The sequence below is a fragment of the Diplotaxodon limnothrissa genome, linkage group LG8 (assembly GCF_057381915.1).
Source record: "Diplotaxodon limnothrissa isolate DT_005_m linkage group LG8, D_limnothrissa_male_GT1.1, whole genome shotgun sequence".
In the NCBI taxonomy this organism is placed as follows: domain Eukaryota; kingdom Metazoa; phylum Chordata; class Actinopteri; order Cichliformes; family Cichlidae; genus Diplotaxodon; species Diplotaxodon limnothrissa.
In genome coordinates, this window is record NC_140603.1 from 28,615,647 (window position 1) to 28,628,043 (window position 12,397).

Sequence of the window (12,397 nt, forward strand, 5' to 3'; positions counted from 1 at the left end):
TGCAAGCATGACTGGCCCACATTTAGTAGGAATTTTCCTACAAATAACAAAATACTGACACCCACCAAAGAGCTTCTGTTTCTTAAAGAAGATTTTTGCAGAGGTTTAATGAACTCGAGCTTGTTTCTTAAATGGCCATACATAACATAACAAAGACTACTTCCCTTAGCTAAATGTGCATCAGTCATGCTTACGGGTGTAGTCAAACCCAACAGAGGCCCCTTCTGAACTAGGAAAAACCCTCTGCATTACCTTAATTAGTGATACTCAAGCCCCCCTTTTTAAAATAGTATTTTTATTGTATTTTATTTTTTTATTATTTTGCCTTTAAAAATTGTTTTTTTAAAAATTGGATAGTGAAGAAAGACGTGTCAGCAGTTTGGACTCGAACCCAGGCCACTGTTTTCTGCTTTCAAAAGCTTTTGCAATTTAAGGTAAGATTTAAACAGGTATATACCTGATCAAATAAGTAAACAAATTTCCCCACCTGTGGGACTAAAAGTTTATCTTATCTCATCTAACAAATTGTACTTCCTTCTTCTTGACCTAATTTTGCATATTGCACAATTTCTTTTCATTTTTATTTTTAAGAGATGAAGTAGCAGCTGGGTTGAAGGCTAGCTTATTGGCTACTATTTGCAGCGATGCTGACTGACATCCACATCAATGGAAAAATAAACAATTAATATTTGCCACTGAACAGCTTGTTTCTAAACATTTACATTGTCATTTTGATTTTTTTCCCAGGCTTAATTGTGTCTAAATTGTATTGAGGCTACACACTGAGATATCATTTATCTATTTTTGAATGATAAACCTGAACATCATGTAGCTTCAAATTAATTGAATTTTTGTTTATCATATGAAGGTATTTTAAGCACGGCTCTAGCACAGTGAGTATGTTAACCTAATTTTCTTGGATGGACTTCAAGTTACATTAGGCACAACTTTAATTGAAAAATATGCCCTGTGTTTTGTTGAAATTGTTTAAAAAGTAATATCAGATTCAAGTTTCTCTTTCAAACACTATTTATGGGTTTTATTTTTTATTTTTTGCTAAGGGAGGCTACTTTTCTGCAGCTACTCGCCCATCACTAGATGATCATACTGTTACTCCAGTGTCTCTTGCTTGTCTGGTTTATCTTCTTTGACATTTAAATAAACAACTTTTAATAACATCCTGTGCACTAGAAGATAATCCTATAAACGACTCGTTGCACACTGACAGCCATTTTCCCACACTAAAAGAGAAATTCAACGTAGTTCTCTACTGAGAAGTGTTTTCGTCTAGAAACGGGTACAAACCCGAGCTGAGATGTTTACAAAGTTACATTATATCCTCTCTTGTCTCACTACCATTTAAGCCCACTATTAAATGAAAATGGAAAAAAATATGTGATTTTAGATTGTTTCAGTACCTCTGATCTCCTGATGCTTGTTAAGTATTAAAAATTCTATTCTAACAGGTCTTGCATGGCCTCTGAGCATAATCAGACTACCAGAAAGGACATGCATTATAAACACTTCATTATCTGTGTGTGTGGAAATCAGAGGGAGGAAGAAAGCGCTTTACACAACCTGTCATCCACACACTGGTGATGGCAGCTACATTGCAGCCACAGCCACCCTGGGGCGCACTGACAGAGGCTGCCGGACAGCTGCCCTCTGACCACCACCACCAGTAGGCAACGGGTGAAGTGTCTTGCCCAAGGACACAACGACCGAGACTGTCCAAGCCGGGGCTCGAACCGGCAACCTTCCGATTACAAGGCAAACTCCCAACTCTTGAGCCACTCCCAACTCTTGTACAGTGAAGCAGGGGTATACTTCCATTTAACTCTTGCAAATTACTTTAATAAAATAAAGAAATATACCTTGTCATTTCTTAAGAGAAAAAAACGTTGTTGGCTTCAATCTCTGATCATTTCTGGATTTTCTTTTCTTTTATATTAAAGACTATCATTTTCAAAAATGTTTGTTGTTTTTATAAGAATATTACACTTTTTACAAACATAACTTTTTCAGTGAACCAGTCTTGTCGCTAGTTTCATTTCTGAGAATTTCTGCATTTTTTTTCTTGAAAATTTGATTGCCATTTCTTATTGATTTACCACAGTAACTTTTAAAAGTGTGATTTTCACCTCCTAATATTACTTCTTTCCTTTTGTTGTTGCTTTGTATTAACCTAAAATGACCCCCGCAGGTCTTCATGGGACGTGAACGAAAAACATCACAGAAACAAAACAAACCGATTTGTGACTGTTATAACTGGCAAATACCCATCCATCCATTTGCTCTTGCTCCAGGTTACAGCTGATGCAAAGATGTCTCAACTTCCTTGTGCTCCTCCTAGGTGATCCCTTCAGACTTCAAGGATATGTAATCCATCCCACTTGACCAAAATACATCCACAGGGACATGTCCACAGAGTATGCTAATCAGTTGCTCTTCACACGGTTGCTCAAAATCCAGACTACTTATATCCCTGATGTGATCTTTTCTCCAAGGCCATTGGGTGGCTGCAGCACCCCCTGGCTTTAAAATAAAGGTAAATGCATATAACAATTATACCTTTAACTCCATTGTCGGTGAACTCCAATCAATAATCCATGGGATCATTTTCCCAGTTTCCACACATGAAAATATGACACCTAAAATGAAACAAATAAAATAAAAAATAAGATTACTTGAATCATATTTAAAATTTTCAGACAATACATTTAACTATGATGGCGTAGTAGGAAAAGATAGAGGGTTAGGTGATGCGCAAGCCTGTAACTCTTGTGGAATTTTTTGTTTGTACATGTTGCAAGTTACAGATATATAAGCTACTATCAGCTGCTCCCTTAATTCACAAGGCCCTTGTTGGACCATGTTGTTGATTTGGCAGATTTTACTTTTTATTTTACTTCAGTTCTTATGCTGATTGCCAATCCTGATGCTATAGAGAAAGAAAATTCGAACGGGCAAAAACAATTACATGAGTAAATCGATATCAGCACATTACACTAACTAAAAAAATTGTAAATTTACAAGAAAAAAAGGGGGGGGGGGGGGGGGGCAAATTTTTGAGGAAAAAAATAGCAAACTTTGGAAAATTGCCCAGTGGAAAATGGAAAGAACAACCCTTGAATTTAGGGGCAATTTAACATAAAGAACAGCTAATTTACATGACAAACGTGGGGCTAATTTCTGAGAAAACGAATGCAAATTAAAGAAGGGGAAAAAGGAATATATACAAATAAAATTTATAGCAAATTTAAGTGGAAAAAAACGCAAAATTAGGGTTAATTGCAAATCTGGCACAATTAAAAAATGTAACAAACAAACAAAACTGAAAAATAAAAACAATGCCAGGGTTATATGAAAAACGAGGCGCAGTGTACGTAAAAAATAAATAAATATAAAATTGGCACTGTATGAGAGCGAAGCGGGACGTCAGTATACATGACGTTTTTCCAGTGCTGTACACTGTTGAGGGTCCGTGCACTCCTCCCACCGCTTGCTGCACGTAGACCTGCGCTGCAGCGTAGTGAAAATGAGTTTGTCGCTTGTTGTCTGCCTTAACAACATACTTGGAAAGAGGTGTTGTTGGTCTTTTATTACAAGGAGTTCACATTTCTGATTTTCTTTCAAACTTAATGTTCAAAAGTGAAGCAAAGTCACTCATTGGCTACAAATAAACACTATTTCTCCTATTTTTCTCGTTAATGCGCGACTTTAATCTCGGAATTTGAGCGTTTTTTCTGAATTATACCCTCTTCGCCCGCCCCACTATTTTTTTCTAGGACTCAGTCTTGAGTATCGTCTCCCCAGCTGTTTATTTATTATTTATTATTTATTTATTCATCTGAATGTCCTGCTGCCACGCTAACGCTAGCTAAAGCTAACATCCACTAACGTTATCGTTGCAAATTTTTATAATGAAAAAGTTTTAAATGTCGCTTAATGTCAGCACCACGGTGTAGAAATTAAAATGTAAGTTTACAAAAAGCGGCTCCTTCACTGAACGCTGTGTGAAGGAATGCGCCACTGGAGATTTATGCTATAATCAAACAGTAGTTTCTCCAGTTGCGGAGCTAACAGGCTAATGTTTGGAACTCCCAGGCTGCCAGATAGCAGCCAGCTGAGCTAGCAAGAGATGCTAACGCTCGCTAGCTTGTTTGCTTCCCGATCCCACTCTGACTTCTCAATGACTGCTGCACGTTTAGCAGAAAAGTGCGCTTAAAAACTCCGCCAGCTCAAGCCAAACAACCGGGGGCTTAACGTAATGTGTGTTTTTTTCCTGCCAAGCGGAGCGTTCATTTATTTTAAGAAAATAACAAGACAAAATCTTACTTACCTGCTTGTCCTGTTACTAACCGTTTACGACTCCATAACACCAGCCCCCCCTGCGCTGCTATTGGTCGAGAGACCAGTTCGAGGCTTTCTATTGGCTGCTGCAGATGTCAATCTTTGCAAATGCCCGTACAGCGGAAATGTGGACGAAAGTTCATAGCATGAAACTTCATTATCCCAAAATATATTGTTTTTATTTGAAAATGTTTCACAACTTACCCGTTATTTATGAAGCACACCTTTTACTGCCCCATTACGCGACTGTTCTCACTCAAAGTAACTACACTGTCTCCCATTTTGATGCTTTGCTTTTGGGGACTACTGCTTAGAAATGAGCCACTGGTTTTCACTGCACAATAAAAAAAACGCAAACATAAAGCTAATGGCAGCGCGTGAGTTTGTTTACTATATTCTGTTGCATCGTATTTCTAAGCAGATAAGAGCTGGCGGGGTGATATTTCACCGGTGAAAGGCACAATAGCGGGTAAACCCCTTACAAGAATGGAGATTCACTTGAAGCTGCTGATGCTTACTTACAGGCAACGGAGACAGGATGGGTGGATATATAAGTCAGTGAGGCAGCATTGTGCTGGCTGCATGAATATCCAGCGGTTAGCATCGCAGAGGGGCAAACTGTGGGGCTGTGTCAGTAAAGCTTAAGTCTGACCTTTCTCAGGTACGTGCAGGGGGAGTGAAAATGACTTAGGAGCAGAGGCCTGGCCGAGGGTGAAGCCTTTTCAACATTTAGAGCAGGGGTGTCAAACTCATCTTAGCCCAGCAGCCACATGCAGCCCAGTTTGATCTTAGGCGAGCCAGGCCAGTAAAACCACTGACAAATTTCCCCTTTCTTTAAGTGTGAAGAAGCAGATTTTGGGCTGGGCACCTGGGCTGTGCGCAAGATTTTAAAAAGCTGAAACCATAAGAGTTAAGCAGGTCTCCATACCCCACTCTGTTAAAAACAACCACAAAAGGTAATATTTAAAAAATAAATGCAAAAATAAAAATATATCCAAGTTATTCCACAGTCATTGAGTACAGTGTAATTACATGTGCGTTACAGTTTGCAAATCACCTTGGAAAAAACCTTCACATCTGGAGTTTTTGTAAGTATACCCTCTCTCTCTCTTTATTTATTGTCATTGTCAAGAACAATGAAATTGCGTTTGGGGCTTCCATACAACCCCAAAAAAAAAAAAAAAAAAAAAGAAGAAAATAATAAATACCCCTTAAAACCCAAGTGTACATATTTAACCCAGTGTGACTCCAATGCAATAAGACAATCCTTAGCAATAATGTTCGTAGAAATTCAGACAAAGACCTGAGAAACATGACAAAATACAACAATGCAACCCATTCAATATTATTGTACTGTGAGATATGATATCAGATATGATAGTTATCTATTTAAGAAAGAGGGGGGGGGGGGGGGGGGGGGCAGGAGGGGGAAGAGAATAAAGATATGATGCACCAATGCAGACCAGTTCATTGCTATTAAGAAGTTGGATATGGTTATTGTCCGTGAGAGGGGGGCAGAGAGTTCAGGAGCCTCACAGCCTGTGGATACAGGCTGTTGGCCAGTCTGGATGTTCTGGCCTGTATAGACCTGTACCTTCTCCCTGAGGGCAGCAGATGGAAAAGGTGGCGCGCAGGGTGATGTTGGTCCCGCAGGATACTGTGCACCCTCCTCAGACAGCGAGTGGGGAAGATATTACTGATCTCTGGCAGACTTGTTCCAATAATTCTGCCAGCTTCTTTCACCACCCGCTGGAGTGCTTGCTGATCGGCCTTGGTGCAGCTGGGGAACCACACTAGAAATCCATACGTCAGAACGCTGCTGATGGCACAGTTGTAGAAGTTCAACATCAGAGATCTGGGAATGTGTGCGCTCCGCAGTACAGCTTCAGTACAGCTTCAGTATTTTAGATATTTGTGGTTCAAACAATTTGAAAAACTTACCTTTTCATGCATTTTCATTTCTGTGTAGTCAGGCGAACATCACCACATTTTACTGAAAAACTACAGTTGTTAATGGATTCAGAGTGGGACCAGTGGGATCATTTGGCAGCTGGTTCTGGCTCTTGGGCCACATGTTTAACCACTGCACTGTATGAACTTTGTAAGCATCCCTTTCCCCTCTTTTTTTATTCAAATGTCACCATTTACATGTAAAAAAATGCATCTTTTGAGGAGGTATTTGAGATTTTTCGCATTGCCTTTTCATTCTTCAGCTGCTGAATTGATATATCTTCTACGCCTCTTACATGGCACTGAATTTAAATATGAATTTCTATTCAAGCCAGTAAATTAATAATCTGGCTCCGAATGTGAGGCAGACCTTAGCCAACATCAGTGGTCAACCTCACTGTTGTTGGTGAAAGAGAAATATTTGGAATATTGTGTGCTCGTTGATGGTCATGTGGTCAAAACTTCAGGGACACACATGTTTCACTTATCTACACACCTATGAGATGCGTCTGTTATTCTGAAATCAAATACTTCTACTGCATGAGGGTGAAAATTAACTCCCTAAAGACCAAAACTATGGGCCTGGCCCAGAAAATCCTTTAATAAAAAAAATGCACCTGCAAATTTAATTTAAAAAAAGAAGCTGGAATCCTGAGCCAGAGAGCAAGACCTCCTTTAACCTTCTCCCTTGAAAATTTGACATAATATCACCAGGCATCTTTTTCTTGTTACGTTTTTCTCTTCTTGTAACAAATGAAAAGGTGCAATTTCAGCTGAGCATTCACTGAGTTTGCTGTCATCACATGGAGACATATATTAAACTTTAGAATGAATACAGCAGTACTTGATGTCTTTATGACTCAAAAAACCTTTCTACATCTAGAAACTTTCCATACATTTTGACTCTTAAGTAATAGTGGAAAGCCATTCAGTGGTCCAATTTTGGCAGGTATGAAAAGGATGAAGAGTGGAAAGGTGGCTGTTCCAGATGACATAACTGTGTGGGTATGGGGATGTCTAGGAGAGAGGGCAGTAGACATTTTAACCAGGAATTTTTACAACACGGTAGCGAGACAGGCAGCGATGGATACCGTAGTTTGGAGACGGTGGCACTGGCAAAAAGACTGGAGGCCGAGCAGATGTTAAGATTTTCTTTGGGAGAGAGTAGGATGGACAAGATTCAGGTCGAGCAGTTTGGAGACAACGTTAGAGAGCCAAGGCTGAGAAGGGCTGGACATGTGCAGAGGATGGAGAGTGGATATAGTGGAGAAAGGATGTTGAAGATGGAGCTGCCAGGCAGGAGGAGAAGAGCAAGACCTCAAGGGAAGTTAATGGATGTTGTGAAGGAAGACATGAAGAAAGGTCACAGAAAACGATGGTAGGGATAGGGTGGGATGTAAGCAGAGGATCTGCTGTGGTGATTCCTAAAGGAAGTACCTGGAAGAAGAAGAAGAAGAAGAAGAAGAAGAAGAAGAAGTCCTGTTCTGAGACCGTGTTGGATGTGTGACAGCCTGGATACATTACTGGCCAGTCAAATTTCTTGAAATCATCCACCAAATTTTAAACAGGACCTTACATGGACTTCACTGCACTATGAAACACTTTATTATTCACATGACATGCTCACATTTTCCAGCTGCATTATCATTGTTTTTGTCTTTTTCACCTTTTCAGTTTTCTCAATTCTTCCTTTTCTTTGTCTTTTCTGCAACCTTTCCACCTTCATTTCAGCTCATCCTTCCACCCAGCCTCACATACACACATTTAGATTATGTACAGTGGCACAAGAAGTTCATGTTTTATTTATTATTATTTGTCACATCCTTTATTTGTGCAGGAGATTTTTCTAAAGATATGCCAACAAGAGGGCAGCAGAGATTGTAACAACTCTAAACTTAAACAATCAGATAAATACAGTGTTAACATCATTTCAACAGGGTTAAAACAGATAAACAAATTAAAAAAACTTCAGCGAAACTTTATGATCAGATCAATAAATAAACTCGTATGTGTGAGTGCTGTACTGATTCTAAATCAGTCTAAGGTTTACATAGACGTACAGGAATGACCGTTTAGCTGCATACAGAGAACAGTGGTGGTCTACCAGAGTGCTATAGCAAGTAATAAAAGTGCATAAAGTCCAGTTTGATTTAAATGGGTCAAATAAATAAACCAGTTTAATAAAAATATGTTCCTCAAAATAATGCATTAGTAAGTGGGCTGGTTCTTGTAGAGCAATTTTCTACTCGAGTTCTCAAAGTGATTTATACAACTGACCACATTCACCCATTAACACAAGCTTTTCTCATTTACATTCACACTCAGGGGTTCACTTGCATCAGTATTACATTCAAGGATACTTCAGTACAGGGATACAGGAATCAAACCATGAGCTCTATGTCCTGAGCTACAGCCACCCACCAAAAAAACCCCCTAATTTTCATAAAATGCAAGTTACAGTAATTCAACAAAGTAAGAACAGCTGACGAAATTGAGTTTTTCTTCATGCGGTGATAGAAACAGGAAACCTAATAGGAGGCTGTCACAAAATCTTTTTGTTTTGACATTTAAATGGTTTCGGGCTCTGTCTATCTGCATTTAACACCAACTTAGGGAGAGTTAACTGAGAATTAACACCATTAGTCTTCAGGATACTGTCATCATAATGCTCTGATGCTGAGGAGGATGTTTCACTTAATCCTCTGGAAAGTTCACCTTCTTTACCTCATTTTAAACATCGGTGGTTCATCTGATAGCAACATGTAAATGTAGTTATATGGAAATAACACTAGATGGAGCTGAGACATAACACATCACCGGACTGAAGCTAGAACCTGTAAAATGGTCACTCAGATATTCACTATGCACAAATGTGCTACTTTTAATTTGCTTTTATAATCAGCATCCAAGCATATAATGCCCTACTGCATGCATGGCAAGTCTTAAACATGTGTAGGGGGATGAAATTCAGTTCTGTTACCTTTTTATGCCATTAAAACTGCATCTACATTTACTTACAGCAGTTTGCAGTTACAGTTAACCACAGGAAAAATTATAAGTGCATTCAGCTACAAAACAGTGTGATATAATCCTTTACTTAAATCTGTATTTATTGAGCTAAAATATATTAAATTCCCACATTTTTCTCCCTTAAACGCCTCTTTAGGTAGATTTAACTCTGTATAATCACTTTTCTCAGACCGCTCTGCAGCATATTCTTCATTAAAAGGATATTTTCATCTATAATACTAATGAACAGAAAAATGCTCATTAAAATCCATCTCACACCCAGAAGAGCAGTCAAAGACTCCTCACAGAAAGTCCAATTTCATCAGCAGTACTCTTTTTTTCTGCTGAATTTTAATTTGTAAATTGTAATTAGATCCTTTTCAATTTAATTTTAGAACAGCTTCCACAATTTTTTCCAGCAGTTACAGAGACGTTTCCCTTTGGGGGAAGATATGAAAGTTTTTCTTGTTCTTATTCTCAACGATATTTTTAGATTTGTCAGAGTCTGTGGATTCAGTCTGAAGGTAATACAGGTATGAGACAGCAGACCGCTCCATCTGTGCAAATGCTCATCTCAATACCGATAACACATCCATTCCTAAAAAAGTCACAAAAGAGTAGGAAAAATGCTAAAACTTTACTTGGAGATGCAACACTATATTTGATGACGATGGGTCTCTTTTACTTTATTTAATATGAATTATGAGTTTGCTGAACAACTTCAGTGTTTAGTGTCGACTGTACATAAAAGATGGAGATAGCTTGCTTGACTTAAAATAACTGAAGTGTTTACAACACACCAGACTCCATTATTTTATCAGATAATTCAATTAAAATGCTCAGATATGGTCACCATGGTCACCAACAGCATAAGCACAGTCAAAAGTTCCAGTTTGGGGGCTACAGTTAGCGTAGGTTGGGCTTAGAAAGCACAGATCAGCTACAGCTAACTGCTAATGAAAGCAACCACATTCCCAACTTTAAGCCTTACTATTATCCATGTGGGTGAGTTAACAAAAAACCCTTACAGCTATAAAGTATTTATGAGGGTGAAAACTATCCATGGAGGCCAAAAATGCTTTTTGCACAAGGCTGTAAACATGTTTATTTCTGCTGTAAATTTGGACATTTTAACACAGGAGTCTATGGGGACTGACTCACTTTTATAGCAAGCCTCAAGAGGCCATTAGAGGAACTGCAGTTTTTGGCACCTGTACCTTGGCTTAGGTTTTATAGGCTCTCAAAGGTTGAATTTACATCACACTGGAGTTGTTTTTAAATGCACACACAGAACCAATCAAAAGCCATTCTTAATTAAATTATAATGAGCTCATACATGACCTCCTTCAGTAATTTCAGTCACTAAAACAACTTGGTCACATGAGGGTTAAAGAAATTAACTTATACATCGGTGTAAGTGTGGTCCATATTTTTGACTTATTAACAGGCGAAGTCCAAAAGCATCAGGAGTAAGGTGATTAAACACAACAGGAAGCATTTTAATATTGGTCTAAGCTGAAGTCATTCACTGGAAAATGAGCTTAACAAAGTTATATTGTTTACATCTGGACTGCGGGTGCTTTTCCTAACTGTGTTATGAACTTACCTCTCATGCATATAAATGCACCCCCGAGAGCCAGCTGTCATGACAGCTGGCTCTAATGGGACAAAGCTCCCAGGGTCATCTGGGTAATGTACACTTTTGTTTTCCTTTAAGATGCAAGATGACTAAACTCTTCACATTCCAATACGGCAAACAGTGTCTGACATCATTTATCCAGCCTTTCACTGGAGCCATATGTGATATGATTTCACACAAATCCCAACATCTATGGAGACTTTCGAGACTCCATTTCAATTGGTATTAAACTTCTCAAAGTCTGATTGATTTCTGGCTGCACAGAATTACCTATTGACCCACAATGTGATTGGCACGGTTTTAAATACAGAAAGTGGCAGACATGCAGAGTTATCGATTGTCCTCCAGTTCTTTTGTTGTGAAAGGTTGAGACAGATTCCCACTTGTGCTTATTTGAAAGTGTAGGAATTGAATATGTGAGATTATAATAAGCAAAGGTATAAATCATAGTTTTGTTTCAGGAGAAATGAAAAAAATAACAAGAATAAAAAGAATTTTGGGGTAAATTGTGGAACGATACATTTAAGGAGGCTTCAAGTTTCAAGTGTATCAACTGCCGTGGCTGCCTCTACAAAATGTCCCGTGTAGATGAGTTAGTGAAGCAAACTGATCAGCTGCCTTATCGTGTCTTGTGATACAACATACACCCTCTTTATTGCACAAGAGTGCAACCGTCTCTATCCTTGCATCTGTCCACTGGCAGCCATTTCATTTTGTATCAATCCAGGCAGCTGTTTCAAGTTTGTGAGGGTTTTTATTTCAGCGTTCTCATACTTACCACTGTGTTCATGTGCTTAAGGAAAAATAATTTCCTTTCTTGTTACTGATTCTGAAGTACGATTTCACCACCTCATCTACCCAAGACAATTTGATACAACAACTTTAATCTCAGGGCAGCACGGTGGCACGGTGGTTAGCACTGTTGCTGCACAGCAAGAAGGTCCTGAGTTCAATTCCACCATCAGGCCGGGGTCTTTCTGTGTGGAGTTTGCATGTTCTCCCCGTGTTTGCGTGGGTTCTCTCCAGGTACTCCGGCTTCCTCCCACCGTCCAAAGACATGCAGTTTGTGGGGATAGGTTAATTGGATAATCCAAATTGCCACTAGGTGTGAATGGTTGTTTGTCCCTGTGTGTTAGCCCTGCGACAGACTGGCGACCTGTCCAGGGTGTACCCCGCCTCTCGCCCTATGACAGCTGGGATTGGCTCCAGCACCCCGCGCGACCCTGAAAAGGATAAGCGGAAGCGAATGGATGGATGGAACTTTAATCTCCACATTTCAACTTTATTCTCAACGTGATCAATAATATATTTATTTTCTTAACGTGGCCCTAATACTCCTTTGTAATTATCGGTTTAAGACTTGCCATGCATGCAGCTGAAACCGAAAGTCTCTGCTCTGATGTTCTGTCTATGTGCTTTCTGGTCCCAGCAGTTCGCTCCTCTCCT

At 39.2% G+C, this 12,397-nt stretch overlaps 1 protein-coding gene across 1 annotated transcript in view; it reads right to left on the reverse strand.

Annotated features, from left to right (window-relative positions):
* LOC146627125 (KAT8 regulatory NSL complex subunit 1-like) overlaps positions 1-4,397 on the reverse strand; it is a 44,283-nt gene extending 39,886 nt beyond the window's left edge. Inside the window, exons 1-2 of the mRNA XM_085361634.1 lie at positions 4,343-4,397; positions 2,572-2,651 (exon numbers count right to left, since the gene is read on the reverse strand). The gene's annotated coding sequence lies outside the window, so the exon portion shown is untranslated. The remainder of the gene's footprint in view (positions 1-2,571; positions 2,652-4,342) is intronic.
* Between the last annotated feature and the right edge of the window lie 8,000 nt (positions 4,398-12,397).